The sequence below is a fragment of the Zalophus californianus genome, chromosome 2 (genome assembly GCF_009762305.2).
Source record: "Zalophus californianus isolate mZalCal1 chromosome 2, mZalCal1.pri.v2, whole genome shotgun sequence".
Lineage (NCBI taxonomy): Eukaryota > Metazoa > Chordata > Mammalia > Carnivora > Otariidae > Zalophus > Zalophus californianus.
The window spans coordinates 81567169-81578612 of NC_045596.1; the positions used below are offsets into that span (position 1 = coordinate 81567169).

At 39.0% G+C, this 11444-nt stretch overlaps 2 pseudogenes; one reads left to right on the forward strand and one right to left on the reverse strand.

The window, feature by feature from the left end:
* Positions 1 to 1799: 1799 nt before the first annotated feature.
* On the reverse strand, positions 1800 to 7274 carry LOC113925526 (annotated as a pseudogene).
* A 280-nt stretch (positions 7275 to 7554) lies between these two features.
* On the forward strand, positions 7555 to 9587 carry LOC118356744 (annotated as a pseudogene).
* Positions 9588 to 11444: the final 1857 nt, after the last annotated feature.

Sequence of the window (11444 nt, forward strand, 5' to 3'; positions counted from 1 at the left end):
TTTCTGTGGGACTCTCAATTGTTCCTATAAAAATGTAACATGCCCTTTTTGTATATTTTGGCTTAGGGTCCAGAATTTTTTTTCTGACGTTGTTGTGAATTGGATAGTTTCTATTTTTCATACATGTTCTTGTATGTATTGAGAACAATCAATTAGAACTTCTTGTCCCATAAAATCATTCCAGTAGAGACAGTGCTGGTTCTTCTAATTCAGGCCTTTGAGGAACTTGAGTTGCAAATGCTAATATTAAACATGTGTCAACTAAAAGCCTTAAATCAGGGTGAGGGGTGGGTAATTATTTTTTCTTATCATTGTGGTCATGGTCTTGTTTTATACCTGTCCTTGGAAGTCCTGTAAGGGAGATGTGATGAGACAATAGGCTTCTCTTACTTGTTGAAGCTCCCAGGTTAAAAACACCCCTCTTGGGTCAGAGGCTCTCCTGTCCTTACCCCTAAAAAATCCTATCCATGTTGTGTCCAGTGAGGAGCAGCAGAGGGTCATGGGTGAGCATGTTGACTCATGGAGGAGCACCTTCCACTATGCTGGTTCCATAGCAGGATGCAAGGACATCAATCTGAGTTTAAAATGAAGGAGATTATTTGTTCCTTCTTTTTCATAATATCTCATGGACCCCAAATGCCCTACATATTATTATAGTTCCAGCAGATAGTTCAGTTTCCAAATCATGATGCTGAATTAGGTCTACATGCCTTTTGTTTTCTGCTTGCTTAAAAAAAAAAAATCACAATAGAACCGTAGTCTTAATTTAACTTTTTCATACATTTGCTCTTCAAGGCAGAAAGCAGGAATTATTGTGGTTGGTGTTCCCGGTATTTCAGTGTACCATGGACCAAAACTCAAGAGAAAATTCCTGTGCTATTTTCAGACTAATATCACCACTTCAGATAAGCCCTGCAAAGTCACTTGAACGCAACTAAATTGAATTAACTATACTAAATCAATTGACCTAATCTTTTTTTAAAAGGTATGAAAATTAAATAAAATACTAAAACGTGAAACAAAGGAGTTTCTTTTTTTTTGGCAGCATCTTGGAGACTAACCCCACATTTTGTGGCCATTTGCCCAAGTGGTTTTCTCTTAGTTTTTTGAGTAGTTGCTGGATGGTAGCAATGGATGTGGGCATTTTTCAAAGACCAAGGTTCATCAAAGTATCATCTAGAAATCAACAGACCCTAACAATATACCCCTGGACCTGCTTCTCAAATCTAAACGTGGATCTGGTGCTGCTGGTTGCTGCAATGGACTCACATTTTAGAAAGTTGAAGGCTTCTATTCTAAGGGAATTCACATACGGGAAAACAAAACTCAGGTGTAAAGAGTGTGGTTGGATACATCATGGATTTTGGGGAAGAGACTGCCATATTTGGAATAGTCCCTTTTCCCCGTGGATCTCCTTATCTGTCCTTAGAGGGTCACTTTGTGATATTCGGCTTGCTAACATATAAGAGACGGAGTCACCTTTGCCAAGAAATCCACAAGATTATACAAGAAAGATAACACAAAAAATTGTCTTGATGTTTGACTACCTTGCACTCTGGTCACATGAGAGTGGTGCAATGTAATACTTATGGTTAGGAGACCCGCTCATAAGCTTTTTTGACTTTTTGAATAAAACTGCTTCATGGTTACTAGTTTGGGCATAGCAGGTATTTCCATAGTTCGTTGTTAACAAAGCTATAGACAGTGAGTTTCACCTTGTGTGATCAAAGAGTTGGGTGTTGTTGTTGTAGGGCTCCCCTATCTTGGCTCTCATCACCCTTTCAAGATGCCCAGTGACTTCAAAACTGTAGGCCACAGCGTTGCCTGTCATTTCTGACAGCATCGCACCAATGGGCTTGAGTCTGGGGTTTGATGCACTTGGTGGCTCCCATAGATATGGCCTTCTCAAATTTGTCTTTGTTCAGGTCAATTCCAAGAAACCTGGGTGCCCCAGTCAGCTTACAGCCCATGATGACTGAAAGGCCATCCTTCCCAGGCCAAAGACTGCACAATTTAAACCACAGGGTGACCTGTGGAAAGAAAAGTTCCTATAAATGCTAGAAGTAGGATCAAAAGGCTAGACCTGCAAAATGTCTCCAGTATCAAGAACACAAAGTTCAGAGGATCTGTATGACAACAGGATTGGATGACGTTCTGATGATAATACTGCAGAGGATTAGAAACAGCAAAAGGTCTGAGAACAGAAAAGGAACAAAACCAGTATTGGCCAGATAATCGAAAACCCTTTATAAAAGTTTACATTATTCAAGACTTTGTTGTGGGAGTTTTGTAACCTTCCTGGCCACCACCCACAACCTCTTCTTACCTCATAGCAGGATGAAATAAGTGGCAAGATCTCTATTGTCTCTTCTCCACAGAGCTATTCTAAATCTGTTTTAGGTTTGGTCTAACATTTTTTTAATAACTACGACTCAGAGTCATTTGTAAATAAATTGGTTTTTCATCAAAGTCAAACCTCCATGTTGCAATTAAGTGATCCATGTATATGTAGCTCTAGGAAGGAAATGTAGTTAGATCAATTTTGGAATTTTTACTCTGTGTTATATTAAAGAAGGTTATAGCCAGAAGTAATTTTCCTGCTAGAAGAGTGCTAATCCTGTTTCATATCTGGTAGCAGGGAGACCTGAACACAGGGAAACCCACAGAATGGGTATCACACTTATTGTGATAGTTTCTCCCCATTCCCTTTCCTTCCTTCCTTCCTTCCTTCCTTCCTTCCTTCCTTCCTTCCTTCCTTCCTTCCTTCCTTCCTTCCCTTAATGCAGAGGCTTATGGGTGAGCAGGGCCTATTTTAAGACCTCCTGATTCTCTGGTTTTGTCCTTCCTTGAAGGAATTACCTGAAGGAATACCTTGTGTATATATATGTGTGCATGTGTTTTGACATGTCTGCACCTATAAGCAGAGATTTACAGAGAACTGCAGACATATTACACCTACTGCCCATGGGTTTTAATTTCAGTTATGGCATCCTAACCCCTCAGTTCAGTTCCTGAATTTGAAGCTTTGAAACCAGTACAGTCACTTTCTCAAGTATTACTCATTCATTCATTCATTCATTCATTCGATAAACTTTCTTGATGGATTCCTTAATGGGGAGCATTTTGCACCAGAAACTAAACTGGGTATTCTCTGCTTTTCCTTCCAGTTTATGTACTAGCTTTATTGTCCAGAGTTGAGATGGAACCTTTTGTTGGTGGTTGAATTTCAGGTTCTAGATTTAGGTACAAAAGCTTATGATTCTAGCTCAGTCTTCTGAACTTCATTCAACTTTATCTCTAGCAAGTATTCGACTTACTAAGGTGGCCCTGAAGTGAGATCTTTCTAACCACAAAACTGTACCACTCAACACTTCTCCCTGGGTCTCGGCTACCCATCTGTAAAGTGATAGTTTCTTGCCCCTGCTATTACCTGCCTCTGAGCCTCTCAGTGGATCAGGGCCCTAGTCTGCTAAATGTGTCTTCCATCTGAAAACAACAGCCCCACCAAACAAAAACAAACAAACAACAAACCAATAACCCTTCCCTTTCCCAACCTTCCTGTTCGAAGGAATGGGAATTAGAGATTAATGTCTATTGTAAATCGTCCATATCGTTATTGCAGAAAAATACCATAGTCTAAAATAAAAATACCAAATATAGGTAATTTTAAAAATATTATTAGGTTCCGCTTTTTACCATTGTTTTTCTTCACTGTTCCCATCCCTTTAGTGTTCTTTAGTAAAAATCTGTGTTTCACTATTCCAGAAGTCTTTTTTTTTTTTTTTAAAGATTTTATCCATTTATTTGACAGAGAGAGAGTACAAGCATGGGGAACGGCAGGCAGATGGAGAGGGAGAAGCAGACTCCCCGCTGAGCAGGGAGCCTGCTGTGGGGCTCGATCCCAGGACCCTGGAATCATGACCTAAGCCAAAGGCAGACGCTCAACCGACTGAGCCACCCAGGTGCCCCATATTCCTGAAGTCTTCAGACTGACCCTTGATCGGCTCCTGGAAGATAACTTTGAGTCCTTAGGTTATCCTGTCTTACATGAGTGTCTTTGTACATCTGATGACCTTAGGATATACTGGGTAGTCTATGCTAGTAATGATGTATGGTGAATGCCTATTTTTGTATACCTGGGGCTTTGAGCCATCAACTTGACTTCTGGTAGTACTGGGGTCTGAGTAGCTGAGGTCGGTCACAGGGGTGCTGCATGCCTATGTTCCCCAATAAAACCATGGACCTCAAAACTTGGGTGAACTTCCCTGGTTGACATGCATTGTTGCTGGGAAAATTAAGCTCTGTCCGTGTGATATCATTGGGAGAAGACAACCAGAAATTTGTACCTGGTCTTTCCCGGACTCTGCCCTATGTGTCTTTTTCCTTTGCCACTTTTAATCTGTATCCTTTTGCTGTAATAATTTGTAAACATGAGGATAATCACTTTTCTGAGTTTCATAAATCCTTCCAGTGAATTATTGAAACAAAGGGGGGTTTGGAGACCTCCCCCCCCCCGCATACCCTCAAACTGTAAGTGTGACTTATTTTCAAATAGGCAAAGGCAAGAATGTATGTTCATGCAAGTGATTTGCCTTAAGATACAGCTTCCAGGAAAAAAATTGTACCTCAAAGTGGAGATTGTCTTGATTAATAGTATATTAGCCAAGTACTAATATGGTACCAGTACATCTTATACAATAAAAAAAATTATAAATACAAGTTGTAAAAATATATCCAATGTCTTTTTTCTTACCTCTACCTTGGTAGAAAATTCTTAAGGAAAACCTCAAGGAGACCGTTTGGAAGGAATGTTCCATCTCCAGGATTTTCCAAAGAAATCTATAAGCAAGCAGTGACTAAATATGCCACTGATATGTGCATCCACATTAATGTTATAGACTCATAGACCTCAGACTTGTCATGGGCCCATGTTTAAGATAAATCTACCTCCACAACTCCATGCATATTTTCCACAAGCCCATTCACCTTTTCCCACACTTCTTCCACATATTTGGACATCCCCTTCTTTTATTCATTCATACATTCATTTTTGTCCAATTGCTATTTATTAAGCCATTGCTGTGTCCAGGCTCCTGGCTAAGCACTGTAATAAATAGTATTATTTATAATTTATTTTTAATACATTTAATTTATTAAAATTTATAATTATAAATTATAAATTTATTTTAATAAATTTAATAAATATATATTTGTTTTATATTTTTATTATTTATTATTTATTATTTTATTTATATTTATATTTTATATTTTTTATTATATATTTATAATATATATTTAATAAATAAAGAAGACTTGGTCCATACCTTCCTGGAGCTTATAGTTTAATGAGGAAGACTAAGCTATAATGAGAGTGTGAGATTTGAACACACACTTTAATGAAGCAGTCATGTTCCCTTGAAAAATGGGAAGAGGTTTCTTAAAAACTCATTCATGTTTTCATGTTATATACCAGCTAATATGGGTCGAATTTTGTCCCCTCTCCAAATTCATATATTGAAGTCTTAACGCCCAGTACCTCAGAATGTGATCTTAATTGGAGACAGGGTCTTTACAGAGGTAATCACATTAAAATGAGGTTATTAGGGTAGGCCCTAATCCAATATGACTGGTGCCCTTACACAAAGGGGAAATTGGGATGCAAAGACTGGCATAAAGAGAAGATGATGTGAAAGGGATGTCAGCAGAAGGCAGCCACGGAGAGCCCTGGGAACAGGTCCTTCCCTCATAGCCCCCAGAAGGAACGAGTGTTTCCGACACCTTGATGTGGGGTTTCTACTCCAGAATGTGAGACAATAAATTTCTGTTTAAGCCATTCAGTCTGTGGTACTTTGCTATGACAGCCTTAGCCAACTAACTCACCAGCATTGATATTTATTTTGTGAAAAAAGAAAGATGAATTTTAGATCTAAATTTTTAAACTAAAATTTAGAAACGAACCTGAAGGAAATGTAGAGGGAATAAAATTAAATGTAGAAATTTCACTTCCAGTTATTTAGAAATAAAATTTCTAATCTGTATTTTTCATTTTTTCTTCTGGTTGATTTGGCAGTGTGTAGAAACAACCTGCCTGTGAAATATGTTTTCAAAAATTTTTTTTATTCAAAAATTTCCAGGATTCCAAGAAAAAAACATTTAAAAAGAATTTTTTTAAAAAAGGAAGAAATGCCCATCCTTCTTCTTACCTTGCTTATTTTTTTTTAAAGATTTTATTTATTTATTTGACACAGAGAGAGAGAGAGAGAGTACAAGCAGGGGGAGCAGCAGGCAGAAGGAGAGGGAGAAGCAGGCTTCCCACCGAGCAGGGAGCCCAACACGGGGCTCGATCCCAGGACCCTGAGATCATGGACCCAAGCCAAAGGCAGACACTTCACCGACTGAGCCACCTGGGCACACCTACCTTGCTCATTTTAATGGCGATCCCATAGCTAGTAGAAAATCCACATCCAATTAAATAGACTCTTAGGAGTTGCACCATCAGTCTTAGCAATGGAAGATTCATGCACCAGTGTGTACTCAGTAAACACACTGGTGTTCATGTAGTGACAGACTGGTTTGCCCTTGCAGGTACATCTGGTAGAACCATCAGCAACTGCTCCATGACCAGTAGCGTTATCTAATGCATCAAAGACACATATTAGTTAATTCAGTTCAAAAATGAGCATAGGAACAATTTAAATGGCATTAGAATAAAATTGACTGAAACCTGCTCACTCCTAATGCAAAAGTTGCCATCCAGATTGAGAAAGCATTGCATTCTCTGCATAGAGGCAAAAAGAGGGGGATGACTTTGTCACCTTGAGGGAAGGCATCATGATATAAGTTCTTGGTTATTAATGTTAAAATATGAAATAAAAAATATGAAATAAAACAAATGTGAGCTGAACCAATGCCACATGCAAGAAATTCTTAAAATATTCTAAAGTTTATAAGCACCATATGGTTTGCTTGCTGAAGGTTGAGATTTTGCCAAATTAAACTTCACTCGATACAATCCATTCTCCTTGGATCCTTTTATCCTCTTAGATTGTGTTAAGGCTCTTTCTAATAATGTCTGATTGTACGATTTCCTTTGATAGGATAATCAAATCCTATTTTCCTCAACTTTGTGATTTGAAATCCGCATGCCCAGTTTCACTGTAGTGACTCCTCCTCCAGGTCTCTCCAGTTGCTTCATATCCCACAATCCCTGGAGACTTAGACACCATTGCTCATTTTACCATGTGGTCATCTGTGTGACAGATTCCTGTGGCCATATTCTGTGTTCAAAGACAAGAACATTGCACCAACTGGCAAACTGGGCATTTTACAGTTGGAAGGATATTTAATTTGCTCTTGAAAAGATTATAATTGTTAAGTATGATTGCCTAATACTGTTGACTCGTAGAAGAATCTGAGCCTAATATAGAACAATTAGACATGATCCCTCTCATCAAGGGATTCACATTATTGCTGCCTCTGGCCCTACTATGAATTTCAGTGCCTTTCTGTAGTAAATTGGTGCTCTTGTGAGGGAACCAGGATACAGATGTCACCATGTGGCCAGCACAAAGTAGATTTTTACAGCGAGGCCCTCGTAGGCCTCTCTTAATCAAAGGTAGAGGAAAGATGTGCAAGAAGGTTAAGTGAGGAGCAAAATTGTACTGTTACCACAATGCTCAGGTTACTATAATATTCAGGAGAAGGTTAAAGAAAGATTGACAGCAACACCTACGCAACAACCTGTTGCTGAAACCAATGGTTAGGCTCTGCCCAAAGGAATGAGGGGTGGAGAACACTCCAGGAAGTTGTCATTTCTCCAGGCACAAATGAGTTCCTCACTGTTTGTGAAAAGTAATCGCAATTCTATCTGATTCTCAACAGATTTTGAAAGAAGTCATTAGTCGTGATTCCTAACAATTTCTTTTTATCAGATACTGTGTCAATAAAATTCTACAAAGTTTTAATAAAGAAGATTAGTAGTGTTGTTTTTTCTTGTTTATATTTTTTATTTTTTTATTATGTTATGTTAATCACCCTACATTACATCATTAGTTTTTGTTTTTGTTTTTCTGTGTACTAATTTACTTGTTATGTTTTTTTTTTTTATAACACCCAGTGCTCCACGCAGAACAATACCCATCTCCCGGGCTAACCCATCCCCCCACCCCCCCCTCCCCTCTAGAACCCTCAGTTTGTTTCTCAGAGTCCATCGTCTCTCATGGTTCATCTCCCCCTACCGGTTTCCCCCCCTTCATTCTTCCCCTCCTATCTTCTAGTGTTGTTTTTTAAAGGATAAGAGAGAGAGAGGGAGGGAGAGAGAGAAAGGGAAACTCTTCCTGATTTTTCTCCCCAGATCTGTTTAGGAATCCTATAAAATATTTTAATTAATTTGTTCAGATGCAAAATGAGTTATTCATCATCTTACTTTTCAACTAATGCAACCCTCCTAGAGAGAGCTCTTTTAGATGGCTACGTGGCTCTTTTGCAAAGAGTTAAATGCTGGAAATTGATGGGTGACTAAAAGTCATCAATGACTCAAATTATATTCACCCTCTGCCTCTCTAAGAAAAATGTTATGGGTCATACTGTACCGTGGCCCAGTGTGGAAGTTAGAAATCTCACTCCACAATCCCACACAAATTCCTACTGAATAATACTTGGGATTATTTTTTAATTTTTTTTTAAAGATTTCTTATTTATTTGAGAGAGAGAGATGAGAGCCAGAGAGCACGAGAGGGAAGAGGGTCAGAGGGAGAAGCAGACTCCCCGCTGAGCAGGGAGCCCGATGTGGGACTCAATCTCGGGACTCCAGGATCATGACCGTAGCCGAAGGCAGTTGCTTAACCAACTGAGCCTCCCAGGCGCCCGGGATTTATTTTTAAATCAAACTATTTTATCAATTAGTAAAAGTGTAAATATCAAAATATATGGAGAAGAGGGGAAATTATATACTTAAGAATGATAAAAATGGGGCACGTGGGTGGCTCAGTTGGTTAGCGACCGACTCTTGATCTCAGCTCAGGGTCTCGATCTGAGGAGACTATGGTGCCTACTTAAAAAAAAAAAAAAAATAGGTGCGTGAGGCGAGCGGAGCCGGAGTCGAGAGCGGAGGCCGAACTCGGGGATCTGACAAGATGGGCCGGGCTGCCCCGCAGGATTATCAAGGAAACCCAGCGTTTGCTGGCAGAACCAGTTCCTGGCATTAAAGCAGAACCAGATGAGAGCAACGCCCGTTATTTTCATGTGGTCATTGCTGGCCCCCAGGATTCCCCCTTTGAGGGAGGGACTTTTAAGCTTGAACTATTCCTACCAGAAGAATACCCGATGGCAGCCCCTAAAGTACGTTTCATGACCAAAATTTATCATCCTAATGTAGACAAGTTGGGAAGAATATGTTTAGATATTTTGAAAGATAAGTGGTCCCCAGCACTGCAGATCCGCACAGTTCTGCTATCGATCCAGGCTTTGTTAAGTGCTCCCAATCCAGATGATCCAATGATGCAGCGGAGCAGTGGAAGACCAATGAAGCCCAAGCCATAGAAACAGCTAGAGCATGGACTAGGTTATATGCCATGAATAATATTTAAAATCGATCTGATCATCAAGTTCTCCTGTTCTCCCTGTTCTGCCAAGACTTCTTCCTTTTAGTTTGCATTTAATGGACACAGTCTTAGAAACATTACAGAATAAAAGCCCAGACATCTTCAGTCCTTTGGTGATTAAATGCACATTAGCAAACCTATGTCTTGTCCTGATTCACTGTTGTAAAGCATGAACAGAGGCTAGAAGTACCATCCGGATTGTTGTGAAACGTTTAAAAGCAGTGGCCCTTCTCTGCTTTTATTCATTTCCCCCATCATGGTTTGAGTATAAAGCACTGTGAATGAAGGTAGTTGTCAGGGTTAGCTGCAGGGATGTGGGTGTTTTTCTTTATTACTTTTTTTTGAGGGGGAGAGGTAGTTATATTTTAATTTTATGGGCTCCTTTCCCCCTTTTTATGGTGATCTAATTGCATTGGTTAAAAGCAGCTAACCAGTTCTTTAGAATATGCTCTCTAGCCAAGTCTAACTTTATTTAGACGCTGTAGATGGACAAGCTTGATTGTTTGAATCAAAATGGGAACATTAAACAAACATCACAGCCCTCACTAATAACACTGTGACTTGCTGTCAAGTGTAGAATCCTTCCTTCAAGAAAAAGCTTGTGACCATCTTCTATGGCTTGTCTGGAAACTTCTGTAAATCTTATGTTTTAGTAAAATATTTTTTGTTATTCTATTTTGCCTTTGTACAGTTTATTTTACTGTGTCTATTTCATTTTCCCAATGTGACAATCGTATTTAAAAATTAAAACTGATGGAACGTTCTCTTTTGGTCCTTCACCATCTGACAAGTTGATCCGGCAGGAGGTGGATTTTGCCAGTTTCTTTTCCTGATGCAAACTTGTGTTAAGATGTCACTGAACGGAGTATTTATACGTTGGCCCTGAGCACGCATAAGCATTGGTATTTGATATTTTTTTTACCTCCTAGAAATTTGCATAAATGTGTTTGTGTTGTCTGATTAGATGATCATAGGTGTCTTGCCATGATGTTTGAACTTACTGTACAGGAGAGTCACAGCAAAGCAGCAGTTGTGACCTGTGTAGGACTCACATGTTGTGCCACATTTGGTTTGTGTCTGGCATTTGGGATATGACCTTTTTCTTAGTTCTTGTCTGGAAACTTCATGTGTAACCACTGGTATGTGCTACTAGGAAACACCAATCTGATAATCATTTGGGGTTGCTGAGGCATTTATGAGGCTTCCTTATAGACCTGATGAGCAGATCTCAAGCAGCCAGCTTGCATAAGTGTCATCTGAAAGGTTTCTTCCTTTGAGAGTATCAGATTCTCAGTTAATGATTCTTTCATCCTTCAGTATTTGCTGTGGGAGCTCCTATTGTTTGATATTCAGTAATTTTTTTCTGCATTGACAGAGTTCCTCCCCTCAAAAAACTGTTCTTTCCCACCCTTCTCCATATCGAATTCCCTATCCCTGTTCTTTGTAAGTCATCAGTGTAGCCAGTCCTGGGTATGTAAATGTTAACCCGCAGGTTGGAAGCTTTGTCTCTCGCAATTTAAGGTAATGGATATGGTAGCCCGTCTGAATTTCCCCCACTCTTGATTCTCATAACTTCTGGAGTTTCTTCAGAATGTGGTGTATTTTACTGTGCTCCTATGTAAGATGAAGAATTATCTATTAAAATTACATTTTCAACATCAAAAAAAGATAAAAAATGCCTTAAGGCAACGTCTAAGAATGAAAATTTTGTGTTGAGAACAGTGACTAAATCTTTCAAATGTCAGTAATTGAAGCAAGTAGTCTGAGAGAAAAATGATTAAAGCAAAGATGACAAAAGTTAATTTTTTTTTAGACTTTATTTATTTATTTGAGAGAGAGAGC